This window comes from Haliotis rubra, unplaced genomic scaffold (assembly GCF_003918875.1).
Source record: "Haliotis rubra isolate DU_JTF1 unplaced genomic scaffold, ASM391887v1 Scf1177, whole genome shotgun sequence".
Lineage (NCBI taxonomy): Eukaryota > Metazoa > Mollusca > Gastropoda > Lepetellida > Haliotidae > Haliotis > Haliotis rubra.
Window position 1 is genome coordinate 173,000 of NW_025765089.1, and position 11,903 is coordinate 184,902.

Consider the following 11,903-nt stretch of genomic DNA (forward strand, 5'->3'; position numbering starts at 1 on the left):
ACAATTTTTAAAAGACAGGCAATTTCAAGTCCGAGTGGGTTCTACCCTGTCTGACCATTACAATCAGGATCAGGGTGTCCCTCAAGGCAGTATTTTGTCTGTCACTTTATTTAGTATCAAGATAAACAGTTTATCCAAGGTTTTAAATGATTCAATTGATGGATCACTTTTTGTGGATGATTTTAATATTTCTTGTCGTGGTAAAATATGCATACTATTGAACGGCAATTGCAGTTGTGTTTAAATAACATAAATAAATGGTGTCTTGAAAACGGTTTTAAATTTTCCAAATCCAAAACTAATTGTCTACACTTTTGTAGAAAATATAAACCGCATAAAGATCCAGAACTATCTTTAAATGGCACTCCCATCAAAGTTGTTAAGGAGGCCAAATTCTTGGGTCTAATTTTCGACTCCCATTTAACTTTTTTGCCACATATTAAATCCCTTAAAACTAAATGCCTGAAGGCACTTGATTTGTTGAAAGTCGTGTCTAATTCAAGGTGGGGAGGGGATCAAGCTACGCTCCTACACCTTTACAGATCACTTGTCCGCTCGAAGCTTGATTATGGCTCCATCGTATATGGTGGAGCCTGTAAAACAACTTAAAACTCTTAGATTCAGTTCACCATCAAGGTCTGAGACTTTGTCTTGGGTCTTTTAGAACTTCTCCTATTGATAGTCTCTATGTTGAGGCTGATGAGCCATCCCTTACCCAACGTCGTATCAAACTCTCTTTACAGTATATAACAAAACTCTATTCTAACGAGTCTAATCCTGCATTTAACTGTGTTTTCAATCCTTCTTATGAGGAGTTGTACAACAAAAAGCCTTCTCTTGTTCCGCCTCTTGGTTTAAGAATTAAACCATTTCTTTCTGCTGCCGGCATTGAGCTGGAAAATATAGCTCCTTCCCGTCTTCTTTCTTCTCCGCCTTGGCAATTGGTTGGAGCCACAAGTTGACCTAACATTAACAGCATTTAAAAAGCAGAAACTAATGAATTACAATATAAACAAGAATATCATCAATTAAAAAGTCAATATAATACATATAAATCCTTATTTACAGATGGATCCAAGGATGGTGGCGCGGTGGCATGTGCCACTGTCATTGGATCCAGAACAATATCTTCTCGTTTACCGGATAACAGCTCTATTTTTACAGCAGAAGCAAACGCCATCTTAACAGCTCTTAAATATATTAATAAACACCGTAAATATAAACAATATATAATCTTTTCAGATTCTCTTTCTTGTCTTCAGGCTATTAAAAATATTTCTTGCAAACATCCACTTTTATTAGAAATTATTGAATTGAATAATGAGCTTGCTACTGGCCAGTGCGACATCGTCTTTTGTTGGTTACCCAGCCACGTTGGCATTTCTGGGAATACCATGGCTGATCTTGCTGCCAAGGCAGCACTCAACAAATCTGTGACACCACTTCTTATTCCATACTCTGATTATAAAGCTGGCATTAGAACTTACATCCGTGATCTGATGCAGAAGAAGTGGGACGCCCAAGTAGGTATTAATAAATTACATGCAATAAAACCCTATATTGGTTACACCTACTTGGGTTGTCAGTCCAGATTTGAAGAGGTCATTATGCGACGATGTCGCATTGGCCATACCAGATATACTCATGAATATTTATTGAAAGGCGAAGATCCTCCGTTTTGTATCCCTTGTGATGAAAGGATCACAGTCAAGCATGTCCTGCTTGACTGCATTGAATATTCCATCACAAGGGATAAGTATTTTAATGTCAAAACATTGAAGGATCTTTTTAATAATGTTAGTTCTCATTTAGTTATTGCCTTTTTAAAAGAATTAGATTTATTAACTGATTTGTAAATAGATAAATATTTTATTATTGGTAATTTAAATTAGTCACTGAGATTGTTAGTGGCTGTACCCTCAAAGGGGGTTGACGTAGCGTAAAATTATTGTCCTCCTGAGAGGGTACGTAAGTCCCAAAACTTTCAAAGTAAAATCTAAATTATCACATTTTAAACGTAGTATTTTTGTTATTTTAACTGTTGGCTAAATTTCCCTACAATCGCCAGCGGCTGAAGGGATGGTGTAAATCCAGCTAGGATCCATGCAGGTAGCAAAAGTAATGTAAGTCCCCATGGCTCCTAGCATGGTGATCTACCTTCAGTTGGTGGCGATCTATAGCCCATTTTTATATTGTGTTGTCCCCTATAGTTAAAATGTTTTAGATTCAATTACTAGTTTTACATATATATCTGTGATTATCTAGTTATTTTACTGTCCTTCGTCGGCAGAATTTTATAATTTCACTTAAATTGTTGATATATTTATAACTTGCTTTAGTCACGATATGGCTGAAATATTGCCGATGTGACTTTAAATCTTAACTCACTCACTCACTCGTATCCCTTGTGATGAGAGAACCACGGTCAAGCATGTCCTGCTTGACTGTGTTGAATTCTCCATCATAAGGGATAAATCTTTCAAAGTAAAAACTGTTAAGGATCTTTTTAATAATGTCAATTATCATTTTATTATCGAATTGTTAAAAGAAATAGAACTGATGGATGAATTTTGATTCATGTTTTGTGTATACATACATTTTTAGTATTGGTTATTTATATGAGAAACTGAATTCATCAGTAGCTGTACCTTTGAAGGGGGTTGACATAGCCTAAAAATATTGTCCTCCTGAGAGGGTACGTAAGACCCAAAACATTTCAAGTAAATTTAAGACTACCATGTTTTTAATCGTAGTATTTTGTCATTTTAATGTATGGCCAAATCTCAGCATAAACGCCAATGGCTGAAGGATGGTGTAAATCCAGCTAGGGTTCATGCAGGTAGCAAAGGCACTGTAGGTCCACATGGTGCCTAGTATTGTGATCTACTTTCAGTTGTTGGCCATCTATAGCCCATTTTTACATTGTATTGTCAAAAATAGTTTTCTGTTTTTAAAGATATATACTAGCCAGTTTTAACTCATTTTGTGATAAACTAGTAATTTTACTGTCCTTCGTTGACAGGGATTTATATATTATATGTATGTATTATGAATTTAAAACTGGTTTTAGTCATGATATGGCTGAAATATTGCCGATGTGACGATAAATATTAACTCACTCATTTACTAATTCTGACAATCCTGAAACTTATTATCACCAAAGACGACTTTTATATTCTGCTAAACCATTTTTAATAGCTCACAACACGTACATCATGTACTACAAGAGTCTTGCCACCTGGGACAATTACTGCTGCATAAACCCGCTTATGTAACCCGAACTGTAATAACACTGCAAACACTATTTTGTGTGCGTCTGTTACAAGTTAAATCAATAACTGACAATACAAGTAGAGTAACTAGCTTTTACCCATGACGTTCAGGAGTAATTTGATTATACTATATCTGAACACGAAGAATAATTAAGGCCCACATATATATCAAATACATATATCCATTTATAATAAGACTCATGCATATGTACATTAGCTTTTCTGTATGTTAATGTCGACCTGCTCGTTATGTTTGCGTGGAAGTCACGTCACGCCCATTATCATCCTGCACGCTCTGTACGAAGCATGCTTTCAGCGAACAAGTTGGGAAGTTACTCATATATACAAACTGCCATATGATCTGACATATGACAGCTGATTTGAATTGTAAGTATGCCATGCCTTTACTGTTTTATTTTGACAGTCACGAGACATTGACTACAGTTTCATTGTAATCTTCGGGAATGACAACAGGTGTCTCTGTGTCCTACTCTACAACCACTGATAACCAAAGGGATGGCATACATCCTGCTGGGAATTCATGCAGGAAGCAAAAGCACTGTAAGCCCCCTTGATTGTAAGTGGCTGATAGCCTGGTTGTAATCGATAACAATGAATCTATTTACTATCTTTCTATCGTCAGGTTTCTAAAACTAGGATATACCTAACGATTTTGCTGTTTTTGTCGACAGATGTTTTATCATGAATACCCTTTTACATCTCTAAATGGCTGGAATATTGCTGATGCTATGTAAAATTTTAACTCTCTCACTGCCATTCTTAACACCCCACCACCTCCGTCTCCCTCTTCAACAGAATGCGTCTGCCTGATACTCTGTCAAAATGTTGTGATCAAATAGCACCTTGCCACACTTCTATTTCGCAAAGAAATATTCATTTCTTCGTAAAACGCTTTATGGAATGGCAGCACGTATATCAGATCGATGCAGGTTGTTTTTTACAATTACATATTTTATATGTCAAGTTTCGTTACAGGTGTAAACCTATGCTAACCATGGAGAGCAATCAGGAGAGTGATGTAGGAGTTCCCATGACAGAGTTAGATTGTCCAGGAGGAGATAGAAGTGAACCTACACGACAGAGAGTCTCATGGAGCAGACATCTGGACTACATGCTGACAAAGGTTGGCTACTGTGTTTCATTAGGAAACCTGCTGAGATTCCCCTATATCTGTAACAGAAACGGTGGAGGTAAGCCTCCAGTGCTATCTGTATAATATACGATGCCATCTTGTAAACGTGGTATCGGGTCCAATAAATACCTGTGTGATGTTGCATTTACCAGAAACCATTTTCTACACCCAATATATATTGATTCCATTGAGTTAAAAGATGTATCATCTAATGGAGGGTGTTATCGGTGCAATAAAGCTATCTGTAAACTTGGTATCCAAATCTGATAATCTGCAAATTACGTCAATCCACGAACTACATTTTCAAAACTCCATACATGCCGTGCGAATCCTAAAACGTTTAACATTTCATTGATGACGTTGATTTACGTTGCGTCGACGAGTTTGTAAACTGGTGATTCTGTAGAATTGATGACAGAGGTTCTGGAGTCGTTACTGAAGTAATTGCAAAACATGAAACGGAGAACTTCGTTCAACTTGAAGGTACGGATTATGAGGCACGAGCGACAGCCTATCGTCTAAGATAGGTACCAAACAAGGATTTCGATCTATCGATCACAACAACGAATCGATTCCTTCAGGTATCAGAAACTGATTTTGATAAGGTGATTACCCGCAATGAAAAAGAAACACTACCAAGAAAACCCTGCCTGATGTTGTTGTTCTTTTTAGACAGAAAGATTATATTTTAGGCACGAGTTATGTTTGCACTGTATTAGCGCCTAGTCACAACCATATGCGGCCGTCATGAACGACCTTCTCCTTGGTGTACCGCTAAGTATTCTTACGCGAATGCTCGATTCTCTTCATATATAAATTCACGTACGATTTGCTTCTTTGTTAGAGTAATTGTAAGATTGACATATGCTAAAGAGATTATTAACCTCGTGTGTTTCCGTATCATTAATATCACATATTAGGAATAAAAAATATTATGCTCGCCAAAGGAATAAAAAGTGTATACATATACATATACATAATTTTATTCCTAATATATGATATTAATGATACGGAAACACACTCAGTTAATCATCTCTATGTATCCTACACTTGTAATTATGTGATGTACAACTAAGAAATGTGTGTGTACCTGGAAAATATGAACGCAAGGCTGTATAATTGCGAAGCGCTTTTCCATATATTTTGCAAAATACTTTGTTGTATCAAGAAACGCGTTTTCCATGCATTCATTCGATACCAAAGAACGTGAATATAATAAACGTCTTGATACCCGCCCGCTATTTCAGTCGTCACGCTTTAGGCCCGTGACCATTCCCCCTCAGGACGGCATCCACCATGATATTGCTGGAACTGGCCTAATAGTGCAGTATGCGTATTATAAATGTGTGATGTGGAACTGTTGTGTTTATGTGAGATATGTGATCTATGGAACAGGCCTAAAAGTGGGGCAAACTATAACATTCCCATTCACCCACTTTGAACAGAAAAAATACGGGAACCTTAAATCACTTCGTTTGTCGTATCGATTTAAATTCTAATCGAGTTTTCTTATAATTATATTCATATACATGTTTCTTCCAGGAGCTTTCCTGATCCCATTCATCTTGCTACTGCTCATTACCGGATTTCCAAGTTTCTTCTTAGAATCGATAATCTCTCAGTTCTCGGGAAAGGGCGCCAAACAAGTTTGGAGGTTTTGTCCTTTGTTTAAAGGTCAGCGAATCTATTTTATTTATTTTATTAAAATAAATATTAAATGTAGTTCGAAAATGAAGCCCGTCATCTATAGACAGTACAATCACTAGATTATCACGTATACAATTGAAAAACATAAATCACAACTCAACAACACCACCCATAAACGGACGATAGGTAGCCAACAACTGAAAGTGTATCACCATACTATAAACCACAGGGATGTGCTACCTGAATCGCCCCTGGCTGGATTTAAACCATCCCCTCGGTAACTGCTGACAATGGATGCGTCAAGCCAAATTTTGAATAACACAAGCGTCACATTTAAACTCTGGCATGCATATGGACATTTCAAATGGTGAGACGACTAAACTGAATAATTACAATATGTATTATCTGACACATGACTCAATTGTCACCATATTATGGAAATGTCACGGTCAAGTAATGCTAACCCTGGATAAGGATATACAGTGGAAACCCGATTAGTAAGACTCGAACGGACTCGCCAAAGTGTTTACTTATCAGGTATTTTACTTATCAAAACTTATCAAAACCTGCAAATGACAACCATATGCATGTATATGTTTCCAACAGAATAACATACACCATTTGTAAGTAATATGACATGTTTTATTCCATAAAATTACATTGAGTAAAGTAATACATTTATAATACATAGCAATATCAAACATAATCAAACAAAATATTTCAGTCACAGTCTAGCTTAGAACTCCAAAAAAGCTGTCATGAGGAATTGTCTCCTGGCAAACATCATTTCTCTTCCTTTTCTGCCCCATGTTGTATCCTGTCATGACAGTATCTACATCGTCTTGCGAAATCACGTATATGTGTATATTGTTCAATCAGGGATTGGGGTCGGCGCAGTAGTAGTTGCATGTTCTTACATGCCCTACTACAACCTCTTCCTGGCCTGGCCCATCTACTACATGGTGAAGTCCTGCTCCAGCGTCCTGCCCTGGACAACGTGTAGCAACAGCTGGAACACCGACCTGTGTGTGGAAGACGTGAATACAATCTACGACAGCAACATGACAACCGTGGCAGGGAATACATCAGATAAAATGACTACAGCCAAACTGTGGGAAAATGTGACTCTGGCTCATACACCTGCAGAGGAGTTTTGGCAGTAAGATGCATCACGTCATAATTCTTTTTGTGATACAGACCAATCTTCTTTCGTCAAAACAGTTAGTGTTCCCCATATGACCATCAATTGTATTTCCATTATGACAGGTTATGGTATAGAAAATTAGTATATATCAAACCCTATATTATACACGTATATAAGACTGTACAGATGAAACCCAAACATAAGGTGTATCTGCAAGGTAATGAGGTATGTAGTAGTAACAATATCGGTAAACTATCAACACATTATATTGAAATAAACAAAAACGTGTTTTAATGAATGTGCAGAAATTATCACACTAGCCTGTCTGGACTTTGCCACACTGGGAAATTAGATAAATCGCGTTGTTTAAGAAGGGCATCAGCTCGCCAGCGTCTCGCGCTTCAATAGGCATAACCAACCGTCCATAAACTGTCTTTTTTCAAAGCACTTCATCGAGCAGAGTTTTCTTGAAGTTGCTCAAAGGGGATGTTCTACTTACATGTACTTTACTTATCTTATCATTTGAAGAAAGCCAAAAGACACAGTATACCCCATTAAACTGATCACATAACCTTCTTTGATATTTGACTTATGTTACCCGATATCCGTTTGGGGTTTGACAACCAGTCTCACTCACCATGTTTGTTTTTAGGTACAATGTACTGAGTGTCTCAACAGGCTTGGAGGATGTGGGATCTGTACAGTGGCACATAGTTGGATGTCTGTTTGTTTCATATATAATAATATTTCTATGTCTTGTACGTGGAATCAAGTCAGCTGGTAAGGTAATTCCCAAGCGAGTACCACTTGTGATTGCTAACATGCAAAATGCCACGAGTTGCCTTTCACTTTATTATGAACAATATGCCGGCAGGTCATTCTTACCATTTTTTTACCAAAGAGCATGTTTTATCGACAAACGTTTCATAAAGCATCACATTGCTTACAGAAACTCATCCATATTTGGATGATATTTCCGAAAACAACGAAAAGTGTTGTGAGCAGGGTTTTTATCACTGACATGGTGTAATTGCTTACATTTCTACGGTTCCGTGTGTAAATATGTGTAACCATTGCCACAGCTTATTATTTAGTCAGAATCCATCTTACTCCAAGTTTCAAGACCGTCATTACAAGTAATCATGTAACCAGAAGATATTTTCCCTGACCACAGGCTGTTTATGTGACTGCACTTTTGCCGTACATTCTCCTAGTCTCTATCTTCATCCCAACACTGCTGCAACCAGGTGCTGTAGATGGCTTACACTTCTATGTCATACCGGACTTCAGCAAACTGCTTGATATACAGGTGTGTTTTAAACTACAAAATTAAGCGCAGGGAATTCTAACTTCAGAACAATTCTTCAATGAGGTATCGGTAACATAACCACTTCAGAAAAGGCAATAGGAAAGACACTTCTAGAACCGAGACATTAATACTGTGATAATAACGTTTTATCTGATTATTCTTCTTGTCGGCAATATTTGAAGAGAGTAAGAGAGTTAAAGTTTAAAGCATCAGCAGTATTTCAGCAATGTCGTTACTCTGAAAAATATGTATCAATAAAGCTCAACTGTTGACAAAGGACAGTAAAAAAACAAAACCAAAAACCAAAACTACAATGTCACAGATTTACCGATTGTTTGCTAAAACTAAAATGTTATCATAAAAAATAATTTCACAATGCAGAAAGACATAATATATACACTGGCTAGAGATTGCCAGCAGCGCAAGGCAGATCACCATTCCCAATGGCCATGGGAACTTACAGTACCTTTACAATTGAAACAATGCAATACTGCGAGTGACACGGTCTCACGTACAATATCAGGGGACAATACTCTTACTGCACTTCAACCCCCTATCAAGGGCACTGCCACGAACAATCCCAGTTAATGATCATATACTACCTACATAAAGTAACATACTGGTACTTTGTACACCGACAATTATCAAGACAGTTGCCTTAAAACAATAATTTAACGAAAACTGCTGCCATTAAAAATATACTTCTTAGATGATGATTTGATAGATTGATCCCTTGTGATGGCAAACACAATGCAGTCAAGTATGACACAAGGAATGTAAACAGGAGGACCATCACCTTCAATAAATATTCTTGAGTACATCGATCTGCTCTGGCCAATGCGGCATCGGGTTTTTTCAAGCCTGGATTGAGAGTCAAAGTACTGTAACGAATAGTTTTATTGCATGTGGGCATGTATGGCAGTGTTATGTATCAGTAAGTGACGGTGATCAGTAAGTGACGTACATAGACTTCGGCTACAACCCTAAAGCATCTTCAGTGTTGTAACAACGTAGAAAGATGTAGCAAACACTACAAGGCTTGTTCCAGAATTGTCTGTTTCAATCTAGAATTTTCCAGCATGTTTGTCGCAGGTATATAATAGGAGTAAACGTTTACCTCTAATCTCACATTATATCCCAAGCCACACGAAGACCAGCATTTTACGTGATGATCATTGACTATTGTAAACCGCCAGGCTTAGTTGCAAGTTGCTTAAAAGATAATCACTGTAAGGTTATCAGAGGTGGCGTCACAGATATGTTGATTGCTACCTCAGCAGTAGTACCATCGTTTGGGTTACCGGTGATTCCAACACGGCTGTGTAACCAACCAAATACAACGATATCGTAGTGACCATCTTAACCAATCATTTCAGTTAATAGTGAATGCAATGCACAAAAGGGAATCTGAAAATATTTTGAACTCTCTATATTAAGACAGGTTTTTGAGATATTTTAGAGCTTACAGTTTTAGCTTCAACTGTGAAAATGGAACTATCTGGTAATCTCGAAGTTGTATTATTATTATTTTCTTGCCACTTAGCCTCCACATATAACCTATGAATCGGTGAAATTGTGAAGGCGCCAGGCTAAGCCCCACGAACAGAATTTAACATATATAAATTGATGGAGTCGTAATCAGTGGGTGAGCCGGGTTTTACGCTTCTTTCAGCAATACTCCAGCAATAGCATTTCGGAGGACACCAGAAATGGGCTTCACATTAAGTATCCATGTTAGGACTTGAACCTTAGGCGTGATGAGTGATGGAGCCGTACTCATATTTAGAACAGATCAGTTCTCCGTGTAGTTTGATGATGGTTTTCTGATCCCCTCCCAAATTTGAGTTTGAAACAATGAGTGAGTTAAAATTTATCGTCACATCGGCAATATTTCATCCATATCGTGACGAGAGAACCTTATAGAGCAATAAAAAAGCATTAACAATATTTAAAGGTTATGAAATGCTGTCGCCAAAGAACAGTGCAACCACTAGTACATCACATTTTATTAAAAACGAGTTAGCGAGCATATAAAATAGTAAACAGTAAAGTGACAACACGATATAAAATATGGGCTATAGATCGCCAGCAACTGAAGATAGATCACCATACTAGGGACCATGGGGACGAGTTTGAAACAACTGTTAATATATGCAGTGCCTTCGTTTGTTCTTTTTGCACGTTTTATCTGAGGCCGGAGAGAAAAGTGGTGACAAAATACAATAGCAAGGAATTCGCTTCCTTCACAACTTAGTTCCGGATCATATTTCCGGCAAAAGTGGACACATATACAAATCGTCCACAAAACTTGATCCTTACAGGTGTGGCTGGAAGCATGTTTGCAAGTGTTCTATTCACTGGGACCAGGCTTTGGGATGATTGGTGCTGCTGCGAGCTACAAACACTTTCATGAACCATGTCTCAGGGTGGGTAGCTGTCTCTTGCAATTACACTACAAAGTAGAGCTCTGATACGAGCAAAGGTCAATGCCACGTTACTAAAACCAGCTTCACACAGCTTTTGGAAATACTACTTTTCTGGAAATATGATTTATAAGCCTTCTCTAGAATATCTCGGGCTAATAACGGAACTGAGAAATTTTAGAAGCATTTCACTTACCGATTCTATGTATTAACATGCACAGACCCGGACGTTAATTTCATTTTTCATAATTCATTTCCGCCTGAAATGAACATACAGCGACTGAGTGAGTTAATATCTAACGTCACATCGGCAACATCTCAGCCATATCCTGACGAAAATAAACATACAGATATCTCTCAAAGACAAAGCCTTGGACCTGTTAACGAAACTTTTAGCCCCAACAATCTAAGTAGATATGTAATAATGAACTTGAATAAATGGAGATATATATGCTTATATTCACAGAGATTGCCTCATACTGACAATAGTCTCAGAAGGAACCAGTATCTCCTCTGGCCTCGTGACGTTTGCTACCCTCGGGGTCATGTCACAGAAAACGGGTGTTCCAATTGAAACCGTTGTATCAAGTGGTAGGTAGTAGTAAGTGTAGCTGGGAGTAGCGCTGAGATTGATGTTGCCTTGAGACAAGATACAACATTTTAACATGCTGGCCAATGTCATTTCCAATTTGACTTCTACCATATGTTCCCGTGCTCTAGGCGTTTGAAAGTGTATGTGATGGATGTCGCAGCTGGGCAGGTTGCCGTTGCTAGTTGATGGTGATTCACATGCACATCACCTTAATATAGTGGGAATTGCACAATCGACACTGCTTACAGAAGAACTTTCTTTTGGTTATGTAAAGGGCTTTGTGAATTTTACTACACATTATCACCTTTTTATTATTTGGTGGAACCGTGACTCCTCTATTTAAAACGAATTACAGTTATTGCA

The 11,903-nt window shown here is 37.7% G+C and overlaps 1 long non-coding RNA gene across 1 annotated transcript; it reads left to right on the forward strand.

Annotated features, from left to right (window-relative positions):
• The first annotated feature begins 5,968 nt into the window (after positions 1-5,968).
• Positions 5,969-7,995, forward strand: LOC124258821. Its single transcript, XR_006893692.1, has 3 exons — positions 5,969-6,099; positions 6,952-7,231; positions 7,869-7,995. It is a non-coding gene; the product is annotated as an uncharacterized LOC124258821 (long non-coding RNA).
• The last annotated feature ends 3,908 nt before the right edge of the window (positions 7,996-11,903 follow it).